Genomic DNA, 22,360 nt, shown 5'->3' with positions numbered 1-22,360 from the left:
AGACGACATCGTGTTCGATGACGAGCAACAAACGCAAATTTTTGGCAAAAGCGATCAGCCAGGCAACAGACAAATGCTACAAAATTTTGAGTCAAACTGACATTTCGTGTGTGCACAGTTAACTGAGATAATGTTTCAGATATGGAGCGGCTGATGTCTATCGTTGCGTTTGTAGAAGGTCATAACATGTGTTCAGGTTTCTCACAGCGTTGGTAACGAGTAGGATTTTGACGGATTTGTCAACAGTCTGGCCATTCTACTTTCGAAAATCGTTCAAAAGTTTGAATAGAATCTCCTCAGAGTTCCAGCCACGCCATGTGGCTTTACACGTAGGGACTCGACGCTGCTGGCAGCTCCAGAACATTTCAGTTGGATACATCGTCACGGGAGTATTCATTCATACATTCAGACGTCTGTAATGTCAAATACCAAGAAATATCTGCACCTCTCTTATCTGATGTCACAGTTTGAGAACTGTATTTATTTAATAAAACCCCACTAGGCATCTGCTGTGCGTTAATGTTTTTATGCCTGTACAAAACTGAATGTACTACACTCATGCGCTGGCAGTAATTTCAGTGTCATGTAATAGTGCTACATGTAACTGTATATTAAGACAGGCTGCTGCTTGTGGATGTTATGAAAGTAATTTGAACTATTTTCTGTGTGTCTCAGGGTAACCACGCAAGTGATCAGCAACTCCACGGTTGGATTAAGGACATGGAACGTGTGAAAGACATGCTGCGCACGAAATTAACCGGATGGTTACAGGACTTGCAATTCGCCAGCAAACAGGTGGAGCACTACGAGATGGAAGAAGACAAGGACGGGCCAGGGGACTTGATACTCAGGTATAAACCAGTGTACACTCAAATGTCTGTCGTACTCACTATGGTTTATTGGAGTTTATCTCACTTTTATCCATGGAAGTATTCATTAAAGTTATAGAAAACACAGGGATCATTTAATTCACAATGACGTAAAGAACTAGCACTAACAGACAGTAGTGAAGAACATGGTTAAAGAAACTCGTGATTCACAAAGTTTTTTGACTCCGTTTAGCCTTCGATATTTTGATTCGTATTGTGTCTTAAAATGTGCCACGTATTACGTAACAGACCAGCGGAGAAAACTGACACAATAAACGATGTTACTGCATTTACTAGAGAAAGTATTGATGGTTACAGACACTTCTGAAGTTTTCATAATTTGTGGAAACAATGATGTGGAACCTAACACGAAAAGTGAGCGTGTCCTCGTCTTATTCGGGACAAAAAAAAAAAAAAAAAACACTTCGGGAGAAATTACGGTAATACCATGTAGTAGCGACTCTAGTCCAGATACTGGCATCCAGTCGGTGAGGAAAAGAGGCCACAAGTCATGTTCATCTCAATAGATGGAGGAAAAATTTAAGCAGCGATGAGGGAAGGAAGCGGATAGCCATCGTTCTTATATTTTGTCCTGTGGTTGGTGTGTTTAAATCAGTCCGTAGTACAGAGCGTAAATAGTGGAGGTTGTGAGCGGGAGGAAAGCGGAATAGTCTCTCGAGTGGTTGACATATGGGGCCGTGGAATGGAGTATTGTAGGAGATATGTTGGCACTATGGAGGGTGACCAGGTGGCTTCCTATGTGGGAATGGGCAAGCTCCCAGCAGACACCCCAGGTATTGTGGCGGTGTTGCTGGATTCTTTCAGGTGGCTTATTGTGGGATAGCTATGGAGGTGGAGAACATGGATTACGATGGACAGTTAGACTCAGTCGTGATTACTATCAATAGGATGAAAGACTTCTGCAGTTATATCTGAAGAGGTCGGTAGGGGAGTCACTTTGAGATGAGTGTGTCTGGGAAATGGACTAGGTCTTCTGAAACGAAGGTGATCAACCGACATCCACAGTTAAGTTCATCATGAGAATTGATGTGGGTATACAGTTGTGGAGAGGCAGTGGTCAGTGTGAGGAACGAAATTATGTGCTATAGGATGGCTCGGACAGAGACAGGCAGTAGCACAGACCACGGTCAGGGTGGTAAAATACACACTCAGGATAAAGAATGATGCAGGATGATTGAACATGATTTGTAGCCTACTGGAGCTGTTTTTGAGGAACAGTATTGTTACTCCACAATGTTTATTGTGTGGGGATTTTTGGTTTCCTACTCCACATCTGTCATCAGAACTGTGAGTGGGTTACCGGTTCACTGTGTACGGACACATGCAGATAGTGTGACGGGATAAAACTATCGATATTGTGTCGGGCAGTGGGAATGAAGGTAACAGTAATTGGGAAGGTGAACTGAAAATCGGAGATGGGTAGATTTCAAGACAGGGGTGCACTACACAAAGGAAGCAGCTAATCGGATAGCAGAGTACTTGTGGAGTGCACATGGGGGTTTCAGGCTAGCCAGTAGTTTGAGGTACTCTCATTAACACTCGCCAGTTGGTACACATTTAAGGAAATCAGATAGCTTTCAGAGTAAAGTTAGTTCGACTCTGAAACTTTTATCAGTCAACTGTCGAAGTATTTGTAACATAGTTCCCAAATTTACTCTCCTCCATGAACGTTCTCAGCCTCAAATTATTCTTGAATTGAGAGCTGGCTAAGACCCAAAGTAAAACAACTCTGAGATATTTAGCGAGTCTTGGAATGTTTATCGGAAAGACATATTCGACGCCGTAGGAGGGGAAGTGTTTATTGCAGTTGACAAAAAATATTCTCTTTACTGAGGTTGAATTTGAGTGCAATAGTGAAGTTACGTGGTCGCACATAACAGGACTAGGTGAAACCATATCAGTTGTTGTATGTTTTTACCACCCAACCGACTCCGCTGGGACAGATATGGAGTCATTCAATGAAGGTAAATAGTTAGCATTGCATAAATATCCAGGTCACGCGACACTAGCTGGCGGTGACATTAACCTACCGAGTACAGACTGGGACGTCTATGGATTCACTGCAGGTCGTGCAGAAAGACAGTCTTGTGAAGGACTTTTGAACACGTTTTCCGACAACTGTGTTGAGCAGCTAGTTCGTCAGCCAGCACAAACAGGCACGACCTTATCGATGGCGTCAGCATAGAGATAGGGATCAGTGATCGTGATGTCATCATAGCGACTATGGTTACGAAAGTCAGTAAATCAATCAAGAAGGCTAGGAGAGTTGATATGCAGTTGTCAGCGTCTCACTTAGACAATAAAATACAATCATTTAATTCCAGAATTATGGCCATAGAGGAATTATGGCTAAAGTTTAAAGAGACTGTAAATCGTGATCCGGAAAGTATGCGCCTACTAAGCGGATCAAGGGCGGAAAAGACTCATCGTGCTTTAATAACAAAATTCCTAAAATGCTGAGGAACAAAATGCTGTTACATTCTCGGTTCAAAAGAGAACGCGCAAATGAGGACAGCAAGATTTGTAGAGATTCGTACGTCTGTGAAAAGATCCGTGCGCGAAGCATACAACAGCTACCACCGGAGAAGCGGAAAAAGTTTTGGTCCTCTGCAAAATCGTTAAGCGGATCTAACGAATCTATTCAGTCACACGTTGACCAGTCTGCTTTTGGCGGTAGAATATTCCAAAAGGAAGGCCGAAGTTAAAAATTCCTCGTTTAAGAAATCGTTCACGCAGGAGAATGGTACAAACGTGCCGTCGTTTGACCATCGCACAGAGTCCCGTATGGAAATCATAGTAATGAGTACCGCTGGCGTAGAGAAACAGCTGACACAGCTGAAAATAAATAAGTGGCAATGCCTAGATGGAATGCCAGTTTGGTTTTACAAAGAGTAGTGTACGGCATTGGCCCCTTACTTAGCTTGCATTTACCGCGAATCTTGCGATCAGCGCTAAGAACCAAGCGAATGGAAAAAAGTGCAAGTGACTCTAGTGTATAAGAAAGGTAAAAGAACGGACCCACAAAATTACAGACCAATATCCCTAACACCTGTTTCCTGCAGAATCCTTGAACATATTCTCAGTTCGAACATAATCAACTTTCTTCAGACTAAGGAGCTTATGTGCACGAATCAACGCGGTTTTGGTAAGCATCGCTTCTGTGTAACTCACCTTTTCCTTTTCTCTCATGATGCACTGAGAGCTATGGATGAAGGGCAACAGGCAGATTCCATATTTCTAGATTTCTCGAAAGCATTTGACACGGTGTCCCACTGCGGGGTGCTAACGGAAGAACGAGCACATGGAATAAGTTGAGTGACTGCAGGTTGACACAAGATGACGTCGACAAAATTTCTAGTTGGTGTGATGAATGGCAGGTGGCTCTTGCTGTAGAAGAAAGCGGATGAGTAGCAAAAACGAACCCATAATATCCGGATACGGCACTCCAAGTGTTCTGCTTACCACAGTCACTTAGTTGAAATATCTGGGCGTAATGTTGCGAAGCGAGATGAAATGGAATAAACATGTGAGGATTCTGGTAGGGAAGGGGAACGGTCGACTTGGGTTTATTGTGAGAGTTTTGTGAAAGTGTGGTTCGTGTGTAAGGGAGACCCCGTATAGGACGCCAGAGCGACTTCTTGTTCAGCATTGCTCGAGTGTTTGGGATCTGCACCAGGTCGGATTGAAAGAAGCTGTGGTGTCACCGCCAGGCACCACACTTGCTAGGTGGTAGATTAAATCGGCCGCGGTCCATTTAGTTCATGTCGGACCCGCGTGTCGCCACTGTGTGATCGCAGACCTAGCGCCACCACAGGGCAGGTCTCGTGATACGAACAACCACTCGCCCCAGTTGGACGGACGACCTAGCTAGCGACTAGATGTACAAAGCCTTTCACTCTCATTAGCCGAGAGACAGAATAGCCTTCAGCTAAGTTAATGGCTACCAACTAGCAAGGCGCCAGTAGCCTTACAGTGATTGTAATTAAAGTCTCCTGTGTATAGTCAAGAGCGATGTACCACAATGATTGATTAAAGATAAGTATTAATCCAGCTACGTACTTTTCTTCATAGCATTAATTACGTAGCCTGTTCCAGTATTTGACGCCCGTCGGCGTGTGTGTGTACGCGTGCCTTTCTTTCGGCTACCCGTCACTGTGGACTGGCTGCCTTGTCAGTCCACTTCAGAAGGCATCCAAACAATTCAGGGGGAGCAGGTAGATTTCTTACCGGAGGTTCGATCAGCATGCAAGTGTTACGTATATGCTTCTGGAGCTCAGCAGGGAATAAGACGCTCATTTCGAAGAAAACAACTGAGGAAGTGTAGAGAACCTGGCTGCAGAACGATCCTAACAACGCCAGCATGCATTTCTGGTAGGGACCACGAAGATAAGATACGAGGAATTACGGCTCGTAAGAAGGCATATAGACAGGCGTCTGTCCCTCGCTCTGTCAGCGAGCGGAACAGGAAAGGAAACGACTAGTTGTGGAACAGGGTACCCTCCTTCACGCACCGCACGGTGGCTTGCGGATTATGTATGTAGATGTAGATACAAAAGACGATAGTTGAGAGGAATTATTGGTTTCATGTCCGTAAATTTAGTGAAATCATTTTTGGCTTGGTTTCATTTGGAATCGTGAGGTTTTATCTATTCTATTTCATTTGTCTGGTCTTATGACTGCATGCATGGGGGTTGTGGTGTAATAGGTGGCCCCAGTTGGGAGTAGATAGGGACATTGACAGGAGTTTATGACGGCGGTGACGAAGCTACAGTGGTGGTGGATGTGGTTGGAACTTCTGGCTCCGGCAGTGGTGGGGGCGTTGGGGCGGGCCGCGGTTTGGGGCTGACGACGGTGTTGGCGACAGAGGCAGCGACGCTGCTGGAGAGGGAGTCGACGGTGGCGCAGGTGGTGGCGACGGTGTTGGAGCATTTGACGGAGGCAGTGGCGAAGGGGCTGCCAGACTACGGCTCTCTGTGAGTGGTGAAGCAGTGAAGACGACGACGAAGGGTGGGAGATGATCGGCGAAGAACCACTGGGAGAGTCCAGGTGAGAGCTGAGGTGCTGGCGAAGTATAGTGGGGCGTGTCAGTAAAACGGAGGATATACTTCGTACTGGAAATTTTGGGACGACATTTTGAGGTTCACATGAGTAAAGCGAGTCAGAGAATATACTCCAGCCGAGAATGTGCTCATCGCGAGTAAAAGGGTGAGGGATGTTGCTCAAAACAAAGAAGAGAGGAGCTTCTCACAACCGGAAAATATTGAAGCGAGATCTGTAGCATTCTTCGGGCTGAGTAAGTTCTGTTAAGTTTCACCTACATGATGGCAGAATTCATATTGCTTGGGAGGCAGAAAAAGAAATATATAGCCGAACGAAGTGCTGAATTGAGGAGCTGTAGAAGTTAATATCGCTTTGACAATAAGAACATTATCTGCGGACTACCTCTCAAAAGAAGTGAAAATTGAAACATTTTTATTGCTATTTAGTAGACCCAAGTTTTCAGACTGACGTACGAGAACATTTAGCTGTATGCCTACACCAAACAACCGTGTCGCTGACTTTTCCAGACGTTCACCATCATGTCTTCTCAGAGCATAAGTCTTATATAGTGTGATGTTAGAAATAAGTAGGGTTACCAGAAAAATTAATAACTGGTTTATTGCAAACCTAGCGACCTCTTAGTCGTAACGAACGCTTGGTGGGGCGCTTACGTGCTTGCCACGCGAGCAGAACACTGTGCGCCGTATTTAACCAAAATTATCTCGTGTTAGAGAACTCTGACAGAGTTCCGGCTTGGAGTAGATAAAAAGTCGTGTAATCTTACGATTTCGTTCGCATAATGTTCGCCTAACTTCTATAACTGAAAAGTTTTCCGCATGTTGTAAATTCGGTAACATCTACAGAAAATGCTTTTTCGTATGCTGCACGTAATTGTCTTAGTAATTTGTTGCCGCACATAAAATAAACAAAATGAAACGTAGTGCAACTCTGCCTGAACACACTGGTGCCGGTTCCAGACATGTCGCCCGTTTGAGCGAGCTGAATGACACGTGACGCTGCGCGTGCTTTCTGTGCCGGACACGGCAGACCACACACACCAAGAACTCAGCAGGGAGCAGAGGTAGTGAGAAAAAGGAACCCTCTCGTCACAGATTATGGCTTCGAATGTTTTGCTCGTAAGAGCTCTCTCTTGTTTATTCATACGACCCAGCGTGTTTATCTTCTGTTGGATGTCAGTACAAAGTCGAAAACCGGAGATGCAAGAGGGGAGGCGGTCACAGAGCTCCAGCGGCAGTGGAGGAACTTCGGTACCGCCCTCGCAGTCTAGGCAGCGCGGCATTTCGTGCCTATTCTACAGTTCACGTATCACTTCGTTACTGGACTCGCATGGTACCTTCAGTAATGGCTCCAGCACTACAGGCCAAAGCCATCGGTCGCACACTGACCCTGCCTCTGCACGCAAATTGTCGACGATTGACTTCCGTGGCAGCGGTCTGCCCCGCTTGTCGACACTCCAGCTCCATGTGGCGAGTATTTATTGCGTCCTCTGTTGATTTGCCACTTTGTGTGACAACGCACTTGCTCCTAAACTGAATATGGCAGTCAGTGTTGTATCATTATAGCTGTGTAGTACATTCCCTACTGTCCAGAAGTTTCGAGATTTTCTTTAGAGCTTGTTTCAGTGGATATTGTTTGTTCACTTCCTTGCTGCATTTAAATCCGTTCTTTCGTTGCCTTATGGAATGAACGGCTCCATTATGTTAAAAACAGCCCTTTCCCGAAATTCTTCCGCAACCAAATCTCCGTATAATGTTTATTCAGATCATTGTCAGTATGCATCTACTTCCTGGATTTGTGGCATGCAAACGATAAATTTTATCACGGCGCGGATTCTGAGTCCCAGCTTGTCAGTGGCGTAGGTGTGGTACTGTAGCTCCAAGCAGAACAGCGTGCTGGTGTACGTGGCGTGGAAATGATTTGCGAGCCTTAGCACCATGGCACCACATGTCTTATGGGAGGGACAGATTTCCGGTCAAACTGGGGACCCAAACATCACACGGAACTCATTATGATGCAGCTTCATGCTTTAATTGACAACGTCGTTGTCAAGTAACAGTGATAACCAAGGACCATACTACAAGGAGTACAGGGAGTACTGATTGTTCTGCATTGTGTCTGGCAGTATGGAAACTTTCCGTCGTTGATGGGCTGTAGGGAATGCAGTCGTAGATTAATCAGGAAAAAATTGTCACATACCCGATTCTGAGGGCTCCATTCTCATCACAACGTGTACCTGACACATATGTATCGAATCGATATACGGAACACTGACCTTAGGAAAAAGTTTTACGGCCAACAATTTCTGTATGATAATTTTCACTGCCAAACTAGAGACCCGCACCAACCACTCACAAAGCGAGACCGAGAGAATGCTTCAGAGCCAAGTAAACAAATATTTGTATGCAATAGTGAAGCGTCATTTTGTCAAGTTTTACGTCAGCAGACATGTACTTCCGCACGTCAAGCTTAGCGGTGTGAGATGGTGGGATGCACACTGCCGGATGTAAGCAGAAACATTATAAAAATGCCACAACTGATAAGGGTATAATGAGTAAAACGAAAGACCTATTGTGAAATAAAAACAGATGTTTGGTATTTGCAAAGACGGATTTGAAATAGCTTTAGTCATCGTATCGCGCTGTCCTTAGCCGTTGGATTAGGTGAAAGGGACTGAATAAGTGGACCTGCTTGACGGTACATTCACGTTTGTCCACTGAACTCATCTTCCTGTGTCATACAGTCTTTACGGAAAATTATCGCAGATGTCACATCACCAAATGCAGATAGGAAACTCCCTGGCAGGTCAGAGCCGTGTGTCGGATCCCCGACGTTTCAAGTGACTGCACTTTCCACTGCAGAGTGAGGATTCGCCCAGGAAGCAACTCCCGAGGCCTCTGGTCACTGCAGTGCCCATCCTTCTGGGAGCGCTGGTCCCGCCAGCCGTGCAGGGGAGCTTCTGTGACGGCTGGAAGGCGGCGGCTGAGGTACTGGCGGAAGTAAGGCTGCGACGGCGGCTCTCGGTTCCTGCCTGCCCAGCTCTATGTCTATTTTTATAAGGACGTCATATTCGCCATTGACTTTAAAAATTGTTTTACAAATGCAGTTTCGGCCTTTTGAGCCATTTTCAAGTGGTAATGTGGAAGATTTTGCTTCAGCTCATGACAGACATGTCTACATGTCAGCGTCTAAAATCATCTACAACAAATTTGAACAAGTCATTCATTACCTTAACATAAATATCACATGTTCACTCTCTTGCAATGCATACGAAATTCCTCTATAAGGAAAAGAGGTATTCTGCGGCAAGCGCTGCAGTCCTGCTGTTTGATGTGTCTGGAACCACTTAAAACGATATAGCAGCACAGAACGGAGTGGATGACCTGCAAGAAATAGTTATAATCGGTGTCTCACTCAAGTGCTCCGAAATCTAAAGATGAAATCTCGATGCGCTAAAATGCTAAAAAGACCAATGGATTTGCGATTGTTTGCTGTGTTACTATGCATCCTTTAAAGAATGAAAAAGTTCCAGGTTTTTGTCCCAGTCTGGTACATAGTACTCATCTATCAGGAAGTTTCTAATCCACTGCTGAGTGGAAATCCGCTCGGGATACTTTTAGCCGCGCGGGATTAGCCGAGCGGTCAAGGGGCGCTGCAGTCGCGCTGTGCGGCTGGTCCCGGCGGAGGTTCGAGCCCTCCCTCGGGCATGGGTGTGTGCGTGTGTGTGTCCTTAGGATAATGTAGGTTAAGTAGTGTGCAAGCTTAGGGACTGATGGCCTTAGCAGTTAAGTCCCGTAAAATTTCACACACATTTTTCGATACTTGTACGTTCTTGCTAGACTATACATGCTTGGTTTTTAACTTTTAACCTGGCACTTTGTGTGCTACAGGCTGCCGCTGTTGAGTGAACGCCTGCTGCGCTATCAGCCGTGGAGCCTCTCCTTTGACGACGACTTCAGGGCGCTGTGCAGGGAGCGGCAGCCAGAGGCGTCGCAAATGTTCAGCCTCGCTGACGAACTGTACGTCCTTTATCGTGTCTCCTGGTACACTACAGCTGAGTACATCGATTCAGTCTACGAAGATGATATCAAGATTGCAGGTAAGTTTAATACTGGGACCCGGCCACTTCACGGTTATGCGCTGACAACTGTTCAGTTGTTCGAGGAATGAGATTCTAATACCCTTCTGAATTTGTAGTTTTAGCTCTTGCGTGATTTTGCAAGCCACGCAAGATAATCTCTGGTGCTCTTTCCAAAGTCAGTGTTTAGATTCCTCGGCAACTCTCCGTCTGGATCTATGACAAGCTAACTACTTCATTTCGATGTATTATTGACTTCTTCATTATGCAGGGACTAAAAAAGACTACGTAGACAAAATTTTGGAGTGTTTAGAGAAGATTAAAAAGAACAAATTTTATGTGACACAAATGTCACAGGTGTCATGTTTTGGAGACGTTACTCAAGTGCCAGCTGGGTGCTAAAGATTGCGCAACACACTCGAAACAAGTGGGTGTCTCACAAATAATGTTTGCAGCCTCAGCCTAACAGCAACCACCTCACCTGGGGTGTCCGCCAGTGTCTGGTACACTCAACAACTCGTCTCCCTCCCGTAGGAGGCACGCAACACCTCTAAAACAGTGCCCATCCCACAGCACTTTGAACACCGTCTCTGAACGCCAGTGCAGATAAGACCTTCATACGTGTGCGACACGTGCCTCATATAAAAAAGTGTTCCTTCTTATCTTCTATAAACGGTCTAAACTTCTGTACACGTAGTTTTTTTTTGAGATCCAGTCTAAGGCTTGATTTAAAAATGGCGAATGGTTTCTGCAACTTAACGGCTACAGACAAGCTAATGTTTTGTCAATACTGTAACTTGTGTAGTGTTCTACATTTCTCATCTATGATCCTGGCATGATACTGTTCGTATTTACTAATTTTCTTTGACGAATAATATTTCGATTTGTAACTGAACAGTTAATTTTATCAGATACACTGTTAATATTATCCTTAGAAATGTTAATACTATGAACTGTAGTAGGACTGAGGAAACACAGCTATCGCATCTGTCTGCTAAACAACTCTATTTGTTCGAATCACTATATTTTTTTAATTTATTATTTTACTCTCGTTGCTGGGCTTTATCTCTTACTCGATCATCTATCTATCGTGCACCAGACAAGAAACGAGTTGCAGGGTTTTCATTGGTAGTAAGCTGACTAATTAAGAAACTAAGGTGGTCGAAAAGGGTTACAACAGATAAGGAAGTAAGTTATCACAAAAATATCCGTATAGTAGAACCAGGAACTGTAATACTGAGAAGAAAGGCCTTTCCAAAATTTCGGCTGTCGCCGATAATTTACTGCAGACACTCACAAGAATAATACTGGCACATAAAAGGAAATACGCATTGTTAGCAAGTTACTAAACAAGCAGACTCTTACCCCATCTGTTGCTAGACTGAGCTGCACTCTGCAGCATGTCTATAATGATGACTGAAACTGTTATGGGCACCGAGAACAAACGTGTGAGCTGTAGTTGATGTTTCAATTCATCACGAGCCGCTACAAGATATTAAAGAATGAGCAGGGACAAGACCTTACAGAGTTGTGGACCACTAGCCGTTTGTCTGGAAGCTAACTTTAAGCCCGACATTGAAGATATCTTCAGGGGCCGACCGGTGTGGCCGTACGGTTCTAGGCGCTTCAGTCTGCAACCGTGTGACCGCTACGGTCGTAGGTACGAATCCTGCCTGGGGCATGGATGTGTGTGATGTCCTTAGGTTAGTTAGGTTTAAGTAGTTCTAACTTCTAGGGGACTGATGACCTCAGATGTTAAGCCCCATCATGCTCAGAGCCATTTTATCTTCAGGGGAAAGTGGTCGTGATAATCCAGAGAGATCTGAGAGGTCGTGGCAGTTCGGTCGAGATTGGGGGGGGGGGGGGAGGGGGAGGGAAAGAATAAAGTCGTGCGAATCTCTTCTGAGCACGTGGCGATGTTCGAAATGGTTTGCACCATCCAGCAGGCTGCTACAACGGCCCTGTCTGAAAGAGTTGCCCTCGCCACTATTAAAACCGTGGCGCTTCTCTGCCGGCTTCTTTACGCATCACTGTCCAGCAGAACTAGATGCTTGCCCACAACAGACCAACGTGTCGAGAACTGAGCCCTGATCTGTTGTCGCTGCCATTGTGTAAAATCACCTAAATCACAAATCCAAGCCTACAGATCTCACAAATACTTCCAGTGTGACGACTATCTGACCCAGTATTGCAGAACCACCTGGCCTATCCCAGTTACAAACAAGACCAGTCCAAGTTGAAAATTTTTATTTTTTATTCATTCGATGATTTGTTTCGGACCGATACCAATTTTCAAATCACCATAACATAGTCGAAAATGGCATTTCTGAAGATGTCAAAAACGTGCAATGGACATTTACAGTGCATAGAGATAACTCACCGAACGAACAAAAACTTGGAACGGTTTTTCGTTCACTGATTACCAGAAGTTGCTGACCCAAACTACTGCAGCATACTGGAAGTTCGTTAAACCTCCCATATTAACTGTGCCCAAATGTACAATCCTTGCACAACTGCATCATCTACACAGCCTCAACTCGAATGATCTAATAAATATAAAGTAAACGCATTATTCACGACACTAAACTTACATTCCGCATCACAACAACTACATGCATTGCATCCTCACCATCAAAGATACTGAGTTCAGATCCACAGTTTTCTACACCATCAATCGAGCTCACCGTCATCATCCCAACAGTTTCTTGTGTCGCATTCCTAACATGAAAGACATCCAGTTTAGAACCACTGTTTTCCACAACATTCTTTCAGCGTCCCCATATCGTCCAACAGATGACGATAACAGCCACAATCACCTTCCATTTTAACATCCAAGTCACCTGTTCCAAAAACCAATCCAACTTTAACTTCAGCCACACCAAAACATCAGCTTAAAACCTATACCTAACCTTGTTTCGCCACATAAAACATCAAGACAAAGCAGCAGCATAGCATTCCATCCATATGTCTGTTCCCTCAGCTCCAACGAGATCTTCATCACTCACATGTTATCTCAATGCTACAACTATACTTTAATGAAAATTGTTAGAGTCTCGTAACACAGTCCCAGTCATTCTACACTCTACAAAGCACAGATAATTGCTACAACATAGAATCAGATGGTACTGCCAATGGGTGCTTGTGAGATATCCTGATACCAGCACCTCATTCAGCAGATCAGAAACCCTGGGATTGGTGATACACATGAACAAAAACACTGCCACATTTTCCATAAACTGAACAATCTATTGAAAAAGGATTCATTCTCCTCTCATCCATAACAACCACACGTTACCAAACAACCTCAACAAGGCAGACTCAGTGCTTCATATCTTAAAGATATACTCACTGTATCTAATGACTGTTCGACAATTTGGTACATACAGTGTCACACAATTACGACCACCATATCTCTTGGTCCCAGTTTAAAATACCTGTCTATAATGCCACAAAACGAATTAAATATAGCAATTACAGCACAACACTATAAAGCCACACATTTTGTGAGCGTGTGGGTTGGTGCTATTCTGTCATTCTGCGCAACAGATTAATCTGAGATGTACCCTTTACCCTTTGGCCCCTGCAAGATGCAATTTCCACCCCCACACTACTATAGAAGTCAGACGGACAGCCTTGACGTTCCAAAGAGAAATGCCTAAAAAACTTTCAGCAATAAATACCTTCTGGAGTCGTCCACTGTAAGGAAATGACACAAAAATTCACAAAATTTCTTACGTAACTAGTGGGATACTTGGGTACTGGAGTAGTGCTAGTTAGTGTAAGAAAAACACGAAAGTAACGAAAATTATTATTTATTTTGCAAAAATTCTGAGAAATCACCATAGCACTTTTAGTTATGAATTGAACACGTTATTTGCAGGTTCTTTTCAGAATGTGAAGTTACCTCTTAAGGATAGGATTCGGTAATTAAGTTTCTATACAAAGTTTAAGATTGTTATTGACTTGGCAGAATGGCTGAGAGCAGCACCTACCCAACTTGAATATTTATCGGTTAGAATGTCGCTAGGTACAGACGAGGCTGTCACGTGTGATATGCAGTGAAGGGTACTGTTGTGGAAGAAATGTGGGGGTTGCAAGAGCTGTAGCTGTGATGACTGTTGTCTGCGCCGCTCGCTGCCGACAAATAAGAAAACTCTCGTTCTATAACTTGACCTTTGCCAATCAAACTCTCCCTACGCCTTGATGAAGTCAAGGACTCCTATTTGCCCCTAGTCTATTGGCGTAGTACACCGGTCAGATATCCAGTCCACCGCGATGCCACTCAAAAATTCGCTCACAGGCGTTTAACTATTACTCTGTCCATTCACACCGCATAATAAGTGTGGCGGCCAACACAGTGAACAATGCTTAATTTCAAGGACTCAATATACAGTTGCACTTCGATTCGCTCTCGACAGAGGTGCTCTCCCAGTTAAGTACTGAGGAGAGACTTGTTCCTCGCTCTCTCGAGTACATGTATGAGCGCGCACGCTCTCGTTACATGTTCTCGCTCCAAGAGCGACAATGGAACGGCCCCTCTGCACGCCAGACGAGAAGCGTTATACCTTTCGATCTCTCCCATTACTCCTTCAACTCAAGGCGTCAGAAATATCGTCTGCCAATCAGAATTGCTCTTCTAAAACGCGAGAATGACGTTTTGTTTAAGGCGACCAATCCGGAAATCTGTAGTATCGGTGTTTGGCGTTTGCTGTCTCCCTGTGAAAATCTCTGAAACTGCGTGCTATGTGTAAAGAATGCGTAGGCTAACCGCTCCCACACAATGTAGCGGAATTTGCTTTTAAGCCGAACACGAGATCGTCCTTTCACTCGGGCTAACGCTGTCTGCTCTACAGGCGGTCACTGGTCGACGTAGATAGCTTGGGACCGGCCTCCTGGGGTGCAGTTGCCTCTCTCGAGCTAAAAGCTCCTGTGACCGTCGTGTCTGGAATGTATGCGTGTACGCCAGCCTCGAGTATTTCGACCTCGGTGCGCACTTGCGATTTATTAGTTATTTGCATATCGTTTACATGAATTCATACAATACTGACTTTATCTTATCGAGTTTGGGCTCGAATGAAGCGTCTTGATGTGCAGAATATGATTGTGAGGGCGGAATATGCAAGCAATGAAGGAGACCACGATGTCTTACAATTTCAGGAAATTCTTATGAGAGGCTGCTCATGACTCCATTACTTTAGACCTTCTTTAAAAAAAAAGAAAGAAAGAAAGAAAGAAAGCTCTTATTTCCTACTACCTATAGTCAATTTGTGTGATATCATACTGTATGCAAGTTTATATCCCACAGCTCACCTATACTAATCAAAACGTCATGGAACCCAGGTTTGAACCTCGCTGCTGCTTAAATTTAGAATAAAAATCATCAGTAATGATGGACGGGCGGATAGAGCTTCAAGGCACTTTTTCCCCTGCTCCTAAAGCCCTGAAGAGTCAGCAGTGCTCAAAGGCATGAGAATGCAGAAGGTAATGGGAACCACTGCTATCTGTCCACAGGACATGTGGCCTATAATTGAAAAGTGGTATGATGACTGCTCCATTGGCGAAATATTCCGCAATAGTCGCACATTCGGATCTCTGGGAGGAAGCTGGCAAGTGCCAGGTGTCCCAATAAATTATGTTTCCTGTATAGCTCCTTGTCTGGCACACCATGCTTCTTTTGTTACTCTAAATCTTACTCAACAGCATATCTCCATCTGCCTCGATAACTTCACCTCTTGGTGTAGCCTCTGTTACATCAAAATCACTTATGTTAAAAACCCAAGGAATTCTACATCTACATTGATACTCCGCAAGCCACCCAAGCCACCACCAATCATTTCTCTCACCCTAACTTCCACCATGGCACACATAAACATGACTGTGTGGTGGTACTCTCTTCAAAGGTAAACTGATTCGAATCCAGGTGATGGAAGAAATTTGCATTGCTGGTATTTCCCCAGTAATGGGAGGGGGAATTGAAGCATAAAGTTGCTCATCACCAGACCTCGAGTCAGTGTTCTACATTACATTACCTCTCCTCAATGTATCATGATACACTGATGCCTGTGACACTGTTGAAGATGACACATGTGGTGTCGACGATAATCGCCTGCAGCAAATCGTCAATCGACCACCGCAGAGATGCTGTACACCTAAGCAGCATCGCCACCGCCTATGAGAAAGAAGTAGTAAGCCACTCCTCCTGTAGCTTCGAGGCGCCACACACGACAAGTATTTCCAGTTCTGCCAGTGCCTGGTACGAGTTCTGCCAGAGTCCAACCTGAGTTCTGTTCTGTCTACGAGGATATCAAAGTTCCATGACGACTGCAGAGAAGCGACGAATTTCTGCCTTCAGAGTGCAGTGTCGGCGTAACGTCACTCAGTCAAGCCTAGGCCAAACATGCACGTACAGAGAGTCGAGGGCCAACAACAGACACATATTTGGCACAGTTGTAGTAAACGTTCAGTGCTCATCATCTGCAGACTTGCACTGTAATGCCGCTAAGTGTTTTCAGCAGCTCCTGTGTATTTGGACCCCAATTAATACCACACGTGCTCACACAGCCACAGCCACGAGGAGCTAAAGATAAGTGTATTGCTTTCCAAACAATAAGGCGTTCTGATCATTGACTGTTTCATCTATCTACTTGTAAATTTATTAAAAGCATGACACAACAACATGTGTGTCAGATGTGGATGTTAAGCTCTTAACGCATCCATTACAGTCATGTACACTCAACAGATAACTCAGAGTCACAGTTCTCTCACAATGCAAGGACAGTGCCCAATTATGTGGAGGAAGATAAGCGCTTGCAGTAAGGCGGTGGACCTGCTGCTCCATTCCTCTCTGCTGACATGGGCAGAGGACTCTCACTTTCTCATATCTTGGAATAATCACGCATCCCCAGCTTACAACAAACTCAAATTAAGAAGACAGGAAACACGACAATGTGGGGATTCCATCACTCAGCCATCCTCTGTACTTGGGTAAAACCCACTGAACGAGGCGATGCTGTGGTAAGCTGTTGGCTCCAAACTTGGTTTTCGACCATATTTAGTTTCTCTGTGATGTCCCTACACAGCTTAAGGTGAATGACACGACGGTTCCTATGGATGGACGCCGCTGTCCTGCTTCCCCGTTCTTCCCAATTCTGGGTTATGCTCTAATAGCTGTTTCACCAACAGGACGTTAAACCCTGATCTTGTTTCTTCCTTCGTCTTTCCAAAAGCCTTAGTGGCCCCAGTGTTACTTTCGCCAATATAGCTTGGATCTCAGCAGTCTCAAAAATTTACCATTCCTTACAGTCTTAGAACACCTTGCACTCTGTATCATATTTGCCGTCTCAGACGCAACCTCTACCAGCTGATTAGATTGCCCTCTCTTCTGAAGTTCCTCAGACTTTGTCACAAATTGTAAACGTTCCATAAACGTGGCGAACAAAAGAAATTTTTCTCGCCTATCCTCTGGATACCTAGGCTTCTGGTGCGCCCTCCACTTGCCACCCTTCTGTATCCTATTCGAGCGGAACTTCAGCTGGCTGGTTCTTCCTGTTCCGGAATAGTATGTAGACACTTACTCCTCCAACCAGCTATAATCCTAGCGTCTACGCCTCTTCAATATGTAGATGATCCCGCTTCCAGCCTCCTGACCACTGCCATCCCTCCCTCACACCTCCCTCTACCCACATCAACTTGTCAATCATACTTCCCAGCCCACTCCAACACCTTGAATACATAAACCCTTTCTGGCCGGCACCTGCATCATACCATATTACCCTCGTAGTAGTTATTGGGAACTGACTGCCAGTGACTTGCCAGAAGCACGAGACTTATCTTCACCATAGCACCATCATCAGCTTCAATGTACATGTGTTTATGTAGAGACGCTATGGCTTTTATTTTTTTGAAACCTATCATTTTATTCATTCTCCCATAAAAGCTATACTGGCCTAACTTCGATAGGCTGAAGAGCAGCAAAGTGTCTGAAGCTTGCGCACCACACGATAATGTGGTGGGAGTGGAATGAATAACAAAGAAAATGGAGTGTTTACGACAAAGTCGTGCATTCGGCCTTTCACAGAACATGCCGGTGTATAAGAATCTTTCAGAACTTATTCGTCTTACTGGGTATACATTTGCGCTCAACACGCCAATGAACTATACAGGGTGAGTCACCTAACATTACCGCTGGATATATTTCGTAAACCACATCAAATACTGACGAATCGATTCCACAGACCGAACGTGAGGAGAGGGGCTAGTGTAATTGGTTAATACAAACCATACAAAAATGCACAGAAGTATGTTTATTAACACAAACCTACGTTTTTTTTAAATGGAACCCCGTTAATTTTGTTAGCACATCTGAACATATAAACAAATACGTAATTTGTTGCATTGTAAAATGTTAATTACATCCGGAGATATTGTAACCTAAAGTTGATGCTTGAGTACCACGCTGTTCGATCGTGTGTATCAGAGAGCACCGAATTACGTAGGGATCCAAAGGGAACGGTGATGGACCTTAGGTACAGAAGAGACTGGAACAGCACATTACGTCCACATGCTAACACCATTTTATTGGTCTTTGACGCACATGTACATTACAATGAGGGGTGAGGTACACGTACACACGTGGTTTCCGTTTTCAATTACGGAGTGAAATAGAGTGTGTCCCGACATGTCAGGCCAATAGATGTTCAATGTAGTGGCCATCATTTGCTGCACACAATTGCAATCTCTGGCGTAATGAATGTCGTTCACGCCGCAGTACATCTGGTGTAATGTCGCCGCAGGCTGCCACAATACGTTGTTTCATATCCTCTGGGGTTGCAAGCACATCACGGTACACATTCTCCTTTAACGTACCCCACAGAAAGAAGTCCAGAGGTGTAAGATCAGGAGAACGGGCTGGCCAATTTATGCGTCTTCCACGTCCTATGAAACGCCCGTCGGACATCCTGTCAAGGGTCAGCCTAGTGTTAATTGCGGTATGTGCACGTGCACCATCATGCTGATACCACATACATCGACGCGTTTCCAGAGGGACATTTTCGAGCTACGTTGGCAGATCATTCTGTAGAAACGCGATGTATGTTGCAGCTGTTTGGGCCCCTGCAATGAAGTGAGGACCAATAAGGTGGTCGCCAATGATTCCACACCATACATTTACAGTCCACAGTCGCTGTCGCTCTACCTGTCTGAGCCAGCGAGGATTGTCCACGGACCAGTAATGCATGTTCCGTAGATTCACTGCCCCGTGGTTTGTGAAACCCGCTTCATCGGTAAACAGGTAGAACTGCAACGCATTCTCTGTTAATGCCCATTGACAGATTTGCACTCGATGGTTAAAGTCATCACCATGTAATTACTGATGTGGCGACAAATGAAACGGGTGAAAGCGGTGACGATGCAGTATGCGCATGACACTACTTTGACTCAGTCCACCGGCTCTCGCAATGTCACGTGTACTCATGTGTGGGTTTATGGCAACAGCAGCTAACACACCAACTGCACCCGCTTCTCCTGTGACGGGCCTGTTACGGACCCGTTTGCGTGCTACGACCATACCTGTTGCATACAGTTGGCGGTAGATGTTTTGTAATGTGCGGCACGTTGGATGCTCTCTGTCCTGGTACCGTTCTGCATACACCCTGCAAGCTTCAGCTGCATTTCGTCGACACTCGCCATAGATGAGTATCACTCTCGGCCTTTTCAGAGTTCGAATACACCATGGTCACAGTTCCTAGAACACCACACTATCACAGACGTCTGGTAACACGGTGTACTACAGTTGGTCTGCGTGCGGAGACGAATGCAGAATAACAATAGCAGCAAGCGCTACATGCGGACATTGCGACAGCTAGACCAAACCACAACAGTGCACTACAGCCACACTCGTAAACACGGGCGTCATCGAAACATGTCCCTGCAGATGCTGCTCGCCGACCGTGGCCCGTGTTTGTTACAAGACGCAACTGAATGTTGGAGGTTTCAAGCGTCAACTTTAGGTTACAATATCTCCGGATGAAATTAACATTTTACTATGCAACAAACTGCACTGATTACGTATTTGTTTGTATGTTCAGATATGCTAACAAAACTAACGTGGCTCCATTTAAAAAAACGTAGGTTTGTGTAAAAAAACATACTTCCGTGCATTTTTATATGGTTTGTATTAAACAGTTACACTAGCCCCTCTCCTCACGTTCGGTCTGTGGAATCGGTTCGTCAGTATTTGATGTGGTTTACGAAATATATCCATCGGTAACGTTAGATGACTCACCCTGTATACATTGGATGATGTGTAGCATATCAGTATCATTCTCCTTTGATTTGTACTCTGAACAGGAATAGTGCTCGAGGAAAACGACCATCAGGACTTCTCAGAATGCAGTAGGAAAAGCCGTCATCAAGCTGAAGCCTGGTTTGGTCACCACAGTGCTTCGCGAGCCATTGTCCTACTGCAGGTTGTGGTCACTCGCCGTCTTCCTACTTCTGAACTAACTCACCCAGTTAATAATTGTGGGACACAGTTAATTATTGGGTCTCCGAACAATTCTACAGTTCGAACATTTTCGATTTCCATAAATCAATGTCAGAGGTGAAAGAAGAGATAAGTGACAGAAGGAATCTCGGGAGCAATGCCTGAACCCCAAATCTCTGGAGTTGTAATCCCACATTCATCCACTCAGCGGCTGAGGCATGTATGTCCCAATTGCATTTATTTCTGCATTATTATCATTACACAAGGTACGAGTCAGACGAAGTAATTACATTTTTGTGCGTGTTTTGGAATGTATGCAAACAGAGTATTAACAGTAAATCGTTCATTGTGGTAAAGGAACTCCCAAAATCGTCAGTTACTGTATTTTGTTGTGCTTTTTCTCGACAATCTCGTGCTAACGACACAAACTGGTGACAAATATGCTCCATCACTTTTTTTTTACGCTGCGTGATGGGGTCACTAAGTTCACGGAGGAAAGTGAAATATCACAAAGACGAGAATTCAGCCTGCATCCTATTTCTTTGTACAGGACGCCTATGGAGTTATGTCAAAAGAGTAGATTCTATATGGACGTAGTTAGATATAAAAAAATACGTATCCAACGGATCAGTGCATGGGCGATCACACCTTCCTCAGATATCTACGTGTCTCGCTGTCCCCCTTGCTTTATTGCGGGTCGTCCTAGTAATTCTGCTTAGAAAGACTTCCTCAACACTTGTGTCAATTTTCCATTAATCTTTCAACGTTGAGCCACATGAGGCTTTATTATTCTTCATATTCAGTTATTTGCGTGGTAAGATCAAAAGTTTGTCATGACGATTTCAAAAGGTTGTTGAGGTGGTAATGCTGGGACTTCGTGGTAACCATTTTAATGTGGCTTTAAATGCTGCAGAACCAAATAGAATCCGAGAATAAGTTGTTCATTAAGAAACCCACACATCTGAACAACAAAACGAGACTCAAGCTCCTTCCTTCTACAACCACACAAGATCCGTGATTGCCTTGTCATGGAGCTGAGATACTGGAAACTTCTGTTGTACAGAGAATTGGAAGTTCCCATTCATGCAAGCTTCAAAAGAATGTGGTCCTAACAGGTATTCTGATCACACAATGGCCCACATAAGGTGAGGTAGGCTCCTTTCCAACTCTGGCCCACATAAGGTGAGGTAGGTTCCTTTCCATATTCTGGCCCACATAATGTGAGGTAGGTTCCTTTCCAACTCTTGCTGATAATGGGTACTTTCCTTAGACAAGAAAACAATTTTTTCCTGATCAAATAGTGGTATATGAGACATTTATAGGTAAATAACATTCTTGAGCGAGACATGGCAGAAGTCGCCACAGCGAAGTACAGTAGGTTACAAATCGTTGCTCCACACCATTGTCAGATAATTCAGTAACAAACTTGGGCCTAAATCCTTTCGTATTCATATTTTTTCAGGGTGGTCGTGCATTGTTGAAGAAGATGCTTGAAGTCCAACTGCTCTTTTGCAAATTATTTTCATTGGAGACTGCTAATCTGATTAAGAGTGGGTGACACACGTTTCCTGTCACTTTTTATTGCTTCCAATACGTGTCCTGTCTTTGAGACAGCCTAAAAATACAGGACATTTATCTCAATCAGGCATGGCTACTTTACGAGGGGGACTGAGGCAAATGGTCTCATCATACCTTACATAGTTTTTCCTATCTGCGGATGTTCATGCACCCACGAATCCTCCACTAATCTCTCCTTTACAAGATAACTGTTGGTCCATGGATTCGGAACTCAAAGACTGCAGTTCTGAAACAAAAATACACTCCTGGAAATGGAAAAAAGAACACATTGAC

The sequence above is a fragment of the Schistocerca piceifrons genome, chromosome 11 (genome assembly GCF_021461385.2).
Source record: "Schistocerca piceifrons isolate TAMUIC-IGC-003096 chromosome 11, iqSchPice1.1, whole genome shotgun sequence".
NCBI classification, from domain to species: domain Eukaryota; kingdom Metazoa; phylum Arthropoda; class Insecta; order Orthoptera; family Acrididae; genus Schistocerca; species Schistocerca piceifrons.
Note: the sequence above shows the minus strand (reverse complement) of the source record.